The 9,204-nt window shown below is 36.3% G+C and overlaps 1 non-coding gene across 1 annotated transcript; it reads left to right on the forward strand.

Annotated features, from left to right (window-relative positions):
- Window positions 1-1,883: 1,883 nt before the first annotated feature.
- On the forward strand, window positions 1,884-1,990 carry LOC117078731. The gene has a single exon (XR_004435138.1). It is a non-coding gene; the product is annotated as a U6 spliceosomal RNA (small nuclear RNA).
- Window positions 1,991-9,204: the final 7,214 nt, after the last annotated feature.

Below are 9,204 nucleotides of genomic sequence, written 5' to 3' on the forward strand. Positions count from 1 at the left end.
GGCTGGATGTGTTTCTCATGATATAAAGTATCTTGCAGAGCTGCTATAGTTTAATACATTTGACTCCCAGATTATATCTACCTCATTTACTGCTATATTCCCATTGCAGAACATAAAGCCTCATATACAACATATGTTTAAAATATATTACTTTTGTAAATGCATGCAGCAAAGGATCAGAGACAGCAGTTGTTTACACAGTTAGCTCCAGGCAATCCACTGGAAGCTAGTGCCAAAGATACTGCTTTTTTCTCTTTCTGTTCGGACAATGGACATACGTGTGCTTGAGGAAAACAGGTAAATTAACAAATTTGAAGCAATCCTTCTTTATTACTTTCTCATATATGATTTGTTATATTTCAAGATGGTGTTGCAGAGGCTTTCAATAAAATGTCCATGGTCAGCAGTTTTTTTCAGCACATGCAATGAATAGCAATCTATACCTCCCATGTATTTTGACAAATGGGACATGTTTACAAAATGGCCAGTAGTGTAAGAAGCATACTCAGCAAGAATGGATGAGCTTAAGGCTAATAGGCTGGGTTTTCTGGCACTGTGGATCATAACGTCAACATAACATAAAAAAAGTATGAAGTCCTGAGTTTTAGTACCTTAACAGTAAGGACAGAGAAAAAAAATGATTTGATTCCTACTAGCACACACATCTAGCCTCTCAGACTAACCTTCTCTTTCATTCTTAGATATTAGTGCATGCCATATTCATCACATCTAAGAATGTAGAGTATTATTTTTAAACACTTGGCATACACACATTTATGTTGAAAATTAGCAACAAAATGTGAAGGATACATTTGCATCTTAGCAATATAAGTTAAAAGTCAATGAAGATTGTCATGTTAATCACTTAAGTAGTCACTTTTTAACAGAGCATAACTATCCCCTTTTTTTCTAGAAAGATGACAAATATTTAGAAGTGTGAATTTTTCCATGGCTAGTTCACCACCTCACTTGGGGTGAAAAACGATGTGGTATCTTAATATTGTCAAACAGAAAGGGTTTTGATTTATACATTCCTTATGTATAGCTTCCTAAGCTTTGATTTCTACCTTACCACCTAAGAGATTACAGCTCTGGTAATATCAGCCTATCTGCTGGCCTGTATATAGATCTAATAGTGTAGTGAGTGTTTATTTGAACTGACTGAACAGCGTGATGTTGCATTCTGACTCTCTAAAGCCTACAAGCAATTATAGCAGTTTTCCATTATTTGCCATTGCTGTCCCAAAATCAGTTTATGAGATCCGAGAAAAGATAGGGCAATAAAGGTCACTGAATCTACGTTTCTATGTGATTAATATTTTCTGACACAAACACACAATTTTCTTCCTGGGTCAAGTTCCTGTCAGTGAGTACACTTGAAAAGTCTAGTATAACAAGCAACTTCTCCATAAATAAATCTGATATTTTAAAATAACCAAGCCAAGAGAATAAATAAGAGTAAATAAGCAACAAGTCCTTTCTACAGCTCTTGTCCAATTTTAACAAAATGATGTTATTAACATAAACAGATGATGACAAAAAGTGTATACATGTCAAACCTCAAACAGATACATGCTAATTCTACTCACTTTGGGATTACCATATTTAAGGGCAAACCCTTCTTAAATCTCGGAGCAGAGCAATATTTGATTGGAGTAAAATAGATTGAAATAAAATAACCAAGGTCCATTTTATGCAAAATGTTGAAGTCTGTGTCATAATTATGTCTAGGGCAACTAAGCTACCTTTCATCACCATTATCATTTTTTCTCACATATAAACATTTTTCCTTTGCTGCCATATGAATACCAAATGATTCATTATAGCCCCCTTCGTATACAGACCTTTTCTTTTCTCCTTTTCTCTGAAATATTAAGAAACAAGTGCTCGCTTCGGCAGCACATATACTAAAATTGGAACGATACAGAGAAGATTAGCATGGCCCCTGCGCAAGGATGACACGCAAATTCGTGAAGCGTTCCATATTTTTTCACTGAAAAAAAAAAAAAAAAAAGAAACAAGTACCAGATTTGTATTGCCCTTTGCCCTCCTTCATATGATGTCCGTCCTTCCATTTTGTCAACTTATTTCCTAATAGCCGATGACCAGATAATCTGATTAGTACATCTGTTATTCTGCATTTATGGATATGGAAAATTAATATTTTATCCTTCCTAGTTGACTGGCACGGGTTATATACAGATCTTTCCTGTACAATAACCAAAAAGTGAAATAATTTCTCTGAATTTAGACATTATTGCATCCAATGAGGGAGATGATCAAGAGAAAAATATGACCATTGGAAAACTTAATATACACTATATCATCAGTGTAGATGCAGAAGATTATATGTCCTATGCTCTACTTTAAATAATCTCATTCTGGCCCTTTTTTTGCCCACATTATAGAAGTTTACAGTTTTCATACTGACCCTCTTTCTTTTTAAATCCACTACTTGGCTTTAAAAACAAAAGGCTTTTTAGTTTTTCCATGAAATAAACCTCTACAAAATCAAGAGAAAATAATCCCTTCTATAGGATACAAAATAGACACTCTTCTGCTATCTTAAAACTTTCCTTACATGTGATAAAAATATTTAAGATACCCTGAACACAAGGTAGTTGCTATATCTTGTAAAAATAAACTTTAACTTTAAAAAAGCCTGAAATTCTGATAAAATATCTTACTTAATAACTACACTCCTGGCAATTATGTTTAAATTGATAGCACTCCCTGAAAGCTGCAAACTTATGTTTTCTTTGTTAAGCCAGAAGAGCATCATTTGTATGTCACTTTTCTCTCACATTCATGGGGAATTCAAGTCTGTAAATTTCCTATTTAAAAAGTGTGACTAAGATTTTTTTAATCACTCAAATTAATAACAGCTATAGTGGGGGACATTAGCGCATTTCACCAATATTAACAGTTCTCCTTACAGACATACTGAAGGATTAGAAGGAGTGCATGTTACTGCTACCACTCCACACCCTGTAAAGACAGGAGTGGCCACATGACTTGCTTTGGCTAATAAAAAGTAAATGGAAGTAATATGTACTACTTTCAGATCAAAGTAATGGATAACTTGAGCTTGACTCGTGAACCTGCTTTTGACTCTTTCATGACTTTCATGGAGGTGTGATATAGTTTGGATATTTGTCCCTGCCCAAATCTCACGTTGAAATGAATCCCACATATTGGAGATGGAGCCTGGTTGGAGGTGTCTGGATCTTGAGGGGAGGATCCTTCATGGCTTGGTGTTGTCACTGCGATAGTGAGTTCTCAGGAGATCTGGTCATTTAAAAGTGTGTGGCATCTCCCACCTCTCCTGTTCTTGCCATGTGAGATGCCTGCTACCACTTCCTCTTCTGCCATGAGTAAAAGCTCCCTCAGGCATCCCCAGAAGCTGAGAAGATGCCAGTGCCATTCCTCCTATACATCCTACAGAATCGTGAGCCAATTAAATTTCTTTTCTTTATAAATTACCCAATATAAAGTATTTATTTATAGCAATGTAAGAACAGCCTAAAACAAAGTATCATAACATTTGTGCGTCCTGGAATTTGAGCCAACATAGCTGACCTGGAATGTCAGGGAGATGTACAATATACTTGGCATGAAATTATTTTATCGGATCAAGTCATTGAGGTATTTGGGATGTCTGTTAATGCAGCAAAACCCATTCTATACTATCTATTTCTTCTACACCTGTGAAATATTTATGGTGGTTATTAGAATATATTTGGATACACTTGAATGTTCCCTACCAAATAATACATATTTAAGTATTCCAATGGGTGAAATTCGGAAATCTCTGAGTATTATGGATTTCCAAACCAATATAGTAATTTGAAGTATGTAGAATAATATATGAGCATGGCAGTAATATGATAAATAATTTAGGAAATCTGTCATAGTGTTTAAAATGCACATATAAAGTATTTTTATCTTCAAATGTTTACTTTCATGAATATACGAGTAGCATTACATGAAAGAAAATATAGTGATTAGATAAGATGTAGTTTTTTCATTTTTTTCTTATTTATGTATTCAACATAAAAGTTTCTTGTGTGTGTTCATTATTTGTAAACAGCTACTTGGTAACTAAGAGGCATTAAATTAAGAAATAAACTGATTTTGCCAGGTGATAACATTTTGATCTATAATTAACTTTATGTATGAATAAGAAACAGACCATTTCTTTCATCAAAAAGTAGTTTGAATTTCTAAATCCAAGTAGTATGTCTCGACTTTCACTTCCTCTAGAATTTTTAAATAAGTATATGAAGGTAAGTGTACAAATAGTCAAACATCTATAAGAGGGTATTGTGGATCGTTTGCAATTGTGACTCTAATTATTCCTGTTCCTCTACCCGTGCACCTGTGAAATATGACTTTCTCACTCATTCCACCAAAAGAAAGAGTCTATTTTCTACCACATGGATCTGTGTGTTCTTACAACTTATTTAACAGATAGAGTGCATCAAGCATCACGTTGTGCCAGTTTTGAGGCTAAAACTGGAGACATTGTATGCTTCCACGCATTCTCTTGGAATCTTTCATTATCAAGTAATCAAGCCCAGGCTAATCTGGTGAATGATGAGAGATACCAGTTGCCCTCGTTTCCCCCGCCTACACCTATCCATCCAGTCACCAGACATATGAGTGAGACCATCCTGTAAGAACCAGCCTCTGGCCAACTCACTGGCTCAATGCAGACATATGAGTAAGTCGTTCTACATCAGTCATACCTGGCCCAGATCAGCAGAAGTTTCAGCTCAACGACAGACTAATATGCAATGATCAATTTTTATTGTTTTAATTTTTTTTATGTGGAATAGACCACTGATATAGAAAGTGAATTTATTGAATCATCCTTATTTTTTGCTTTTGTTTTCAGTTGTTTGTTTTAAGATTTGAAGTACTGGAACAGCACGCAAAAGTGTGGAAAACTTATGGGAACAAAAACAAAAAAAGTGTACTGCTTGTATATATAATTATAAACGTAACTACTTGATGATTGTGACCAACAGAAACATGCAAATTAAAATTAGTCTGGTATACTGTATCATATTAAAAAGATGTTCTTGGCCATAAAAGAGGTCAAAATTTTTCAAAAAATTCAGATTAGAAAAGAATTACATATTTTGTATAGGCCCCCGTGTTTTTTCAATTGTGGTTCTCTTGTCCAAATATTTACCTCGAAATATGTGAAGTACTATGAAACTCTAAAGTAAAACAATAATGTGTCCTTTTTCTCTTTAGATGAATTTTTATTTCCAGAATGTAGGAATTCAAAACGCATTCAAAATGTAGGAATGCACTGATAGATAAAAAAAAAAAACATGAGGGAAATACGGGAGCAGCGACCAGTGCAGACTTCAAGAGAAATTCAAAGCTATAGACTTTAGCCATAATGATTTACAGAAAAATGTGCTAGTTACCAATAAGAAAATATAGCCCCAAAATAATATTAGTTATATTTTTGAAAGATAACATAGTAAACACCTTATTCCACTATCTCAATTTAGCAATGTTTTCATATAGTTAAAGCTTACATTTTAACTAAAAAAGTGCATTAATATTGGCCATCTTGCCAACATTAAATGTGTTATACACATGCCAGCCTTTTTGTTGTTTGTTTTATTTAACATATTTTAACCTAGGAGATAAAATTTGATTCATTTTACTGTCAAATCCCTTTACTTGGGGATAATAAGAACAATTAATTAGAAAGACATTAAGATTCAAAGCAATCCTTTGAAGTGGGTGCTATTATTATCTCCATATCATAGAAAAGGACACTGGGGCACAGATATGTTAAGCAACAGAGGTAATAAGGACTCATATTAGAGACTGCAGTTCTAGACTCTGTTTCTAACACTAACACCCCAAAGCAGATTCATGGAGTAATGTGTAAGCAATGATTACATGTCCTCATGTAGGTAAAGTGATGAATGTTGCAATTTACCAAGACTTTAATGGATGAAGGAGGAGGAAGTGGCAGTACCTGCTTAACATAATTGCTTCCCCTTTATATAATATAAAGCAGTATGGTACTTATGCAAATCTATTCAATTCTTATGTAAGTAGGTGACTCATAGCACAGTTTTCTGTTGGCTTTTGAGGTTTTTGTTGTTTTGTTTTGGCCTTTCTGCCTACTCCCTTGGTTTTTAAGTTATCAACAGAAACTACTCTTCAAGTCATCTTCTATTTTACGGACCACATTCTTTTACTTGCTAAGTATACTTAAGAAAATTATTTAATTCATTGAGCTTCAGTCTCCCAATCTATAAAATGATGAGAAAGGGAGGTTTTCTGTAAATTAGTTATGAATACCACTAATAAAATGAGATAACAGAAGCATATTTTGAACAAGATTATATGTTGAAATGTTTATGATAATCAAGTATCTTGAAGCTTAAATATACACACACCCTATGTGCGTACACTATTCTGAGTGACTTACAGATGCTTGCTGTCTTATTGTAGCAGGACGTGCGCCAGACAAAACTCCTCAGACACCGAGTTAAAGAGGAAGGGGTTTATTTGGCCGGGGGCATCAGCAAGACTTCAGTCTCAAGAGCCGAGTTCCCTGAGTAAGCAATTTCTGTCCCTTTTAAGGGCTCAAAACTCTAAGGGGGTGCATGTGAGAGGGTCGTGATTGATTGAGCAAGCAGGGGGCACGTGACTGGGGGCTGTGTGCACCGGTAATTAGAGCGGAACAAAACAAGATAGGGATTTTCACAGTGCATTCCTATACAATGTCTGTAATCTATAGATAACAGAACCAATTAGGTCAAGGGTCCATCTTTAACTACCAGGCCTAGGGTGCAGCACTGGGCTGTCTGCCTGTGGATTTCATTTCTGTCTTTTAGTTTTTACTTCTTCTTTCTTTGGAGGCAGAAATTGGGCATAAGACAATATGAGGGGTTGTCTCCTCCCTTATTATGATGGGATTATTTCTAGATAAACACATCATAAATTGAAAATATACATTAAAATGCATTTAATATACCTAATCTATCAAACATCATAGCCTATCATTTTTTTTTTTTTGAAAGGGAGTCTCGCTCTGTGGCCCAGGCTGGAGTGGATTGGTGTGATCTCGGCTTACTGCAAACTCCACCTCCCGTGTTCAAGCAATTATCTTGCCTCAGTCTCCCGAGTAGCTGGGATTACAGGCACCTGCCACTACACCAGGCTAATTTCTGTATTTTAGTAGAGATGGGGTTTCACCATGTTGGCCAGGCTGGTCTCGAACTCCTGACCTCAAGTGATCTGCCCGCCACGGCCTCCCAAAGTGCTGGGATTACAGGCATGAGCCACCATGCCCGGCCCCCCTAGCCTATCCCAAACATGCTTAGAACACAACATTAGATGACTATAGTTGGTAAAATCATCTAACCGAAAGCCTATCTTATAATAAAGTACTGAATATTTTTAAAAATTTATTGAACACTATACTAAAAGTGAAAAGCGGAATGCTTATAAGGGCACTCAAAGTACAGTTCCTACCTATTGTGTATCGGTTTTACACCATTGTAAAGTTAAAAAACCATTAGATAGAGCTATCAGAAGTTGTGTGCCATAGGTACATGTATTTATATGTAAATATGTTGCCATAGTTGACCAAGAGGATGCAGAGGAAGATGGGGTTCTTGGTAAATAGAATTGAAATGGTTGAGGAACTCAAAACTTGCAAAAGGCAATTTTAATTAAGCACAATCAAAAATTAATTTAGCTCCTTTTTTTAGAGTTGGAATTTGGGAAAGCCAGGATATTAAGCCAGCTTTTAACAAACACCTTATATTACCATTCAAGGTAAACACAATTTCCTCTTAGAATATCATGTAAATATACTACATGCCTAGGATCCTTATATTCTTTTAAAAAAATACTTATTTTAGGTTCAGGTGCACATGTGCCAGTATGTTTCATAGAAAAATTGCATGTTGTAGTGGTTTGGTGTAGATCATTTTGTTAACAAAGTAATAATCATAGTACTCAATAGGTAGTTTTTCAATCCTTGCCTTCCTTCCACTCTCCACCCTCAAGTAGGCCCCAGTGTCTGTTGTACACTTCTTTGTCTTTATGTACTGAATGTTTAGCTCTCACTTATAAGTGAGAACATGCAGTATTTGCTTTTCTGTTCCTGTGTTAGTTTGCTTAGCATAATGGCCTCCAGCTCCATTCATGCTGCTACAAAGAACAAGATCTCACCCTTTTTTTATGGCTGCAGAATATACCATGGTGTATATGTACCACATTTTCTTTATCCAGTCTGTTTATAGGCATTTAGGTTGATTTCATGTCTTTGCTATTGCAAATTGTACTGCAATGAACATGCAAGTGCATGTGTCTTTATGGTGGAACAATTTGTATTTCCTTGGTGTATCAGTCAAGTTTCTCCAGAGGGACAGAACCAATAGGACATATGTATATACAAAAAGAAGTTTATTATGGAGAGTTATCTCACATGATTACAAGGTCCTACAATAGGCTGAATCCAACTGGGGAAGAAAGAAGCCAGTAGTGGCCCAGTCCAAGTCTGAAAGCCTAAAAACCAGGGAAGCTGGCAGCGCAGCCTTCAGTTTGCAACCAAAGGCCTGAGAGCCCCTGGCAAGCTGCTGGTGCAAGCCTCAGAGGCCAAAGGCAGATGAACCTGGAGTCTAATGTCCAAAGCCAAGAGGAGCGGAAGCAAGCATCCACCAAGGGAAGAAGACAGCCAGTCATTGTGGCATGTGTGCAGCCCCAGACATCTAAGAGCATCACAGACGTGTTATTGCTCAATCTGAAGTGGTTGAATGACTGTGTAATTTATAAAGAAAAGAGGTTTAATTGGCTCACAGTTCTGCATGCTGTACAGGAAGCATAGTGGTTTCTGTTTCGGGGGAGACCTCAAAAAGCTTTCAATCATGGTGAAAGGCAAAGGGAGAGAAGGTGTCTTACAGGGCAAGAGAAGGCATCTTAAATTGCAGGAGCAGGAACAAGTGATAGAGCAAGGGGGAAAGTGCTACACACTTTTAAACAACCAGATCTCATGAGAACTCACTCACTATCCAGAGGACAGCAACAAGGGGATGCTGCTAAACCATTCATGAAGAACACCTCCAGATCCAATCACCTCCCTTCTACAACACGGGGGATTACAATTTGATATGACATTTGGTGGGGACACAGATACACAGACCTACAAGTAATGTG

This window comes from Trachypithecus francoisi, unplaced genomic scaffold (genome assembly GCF_009764315.1).
Source record: "Trachypithecus francoisi isolate TF-2019V2 unplaced genomic scaffold, Tfra_2.0 Lachesis_group6, whole genome shotgun sequence".
Taxonomy (NCBI): domain Eukaryota; kingdom Metazoa; phylum Chordata; class Mammalia; order Primates; family Cercopithecidae; genus Trachypithecus; species Trachypithecus francoisi.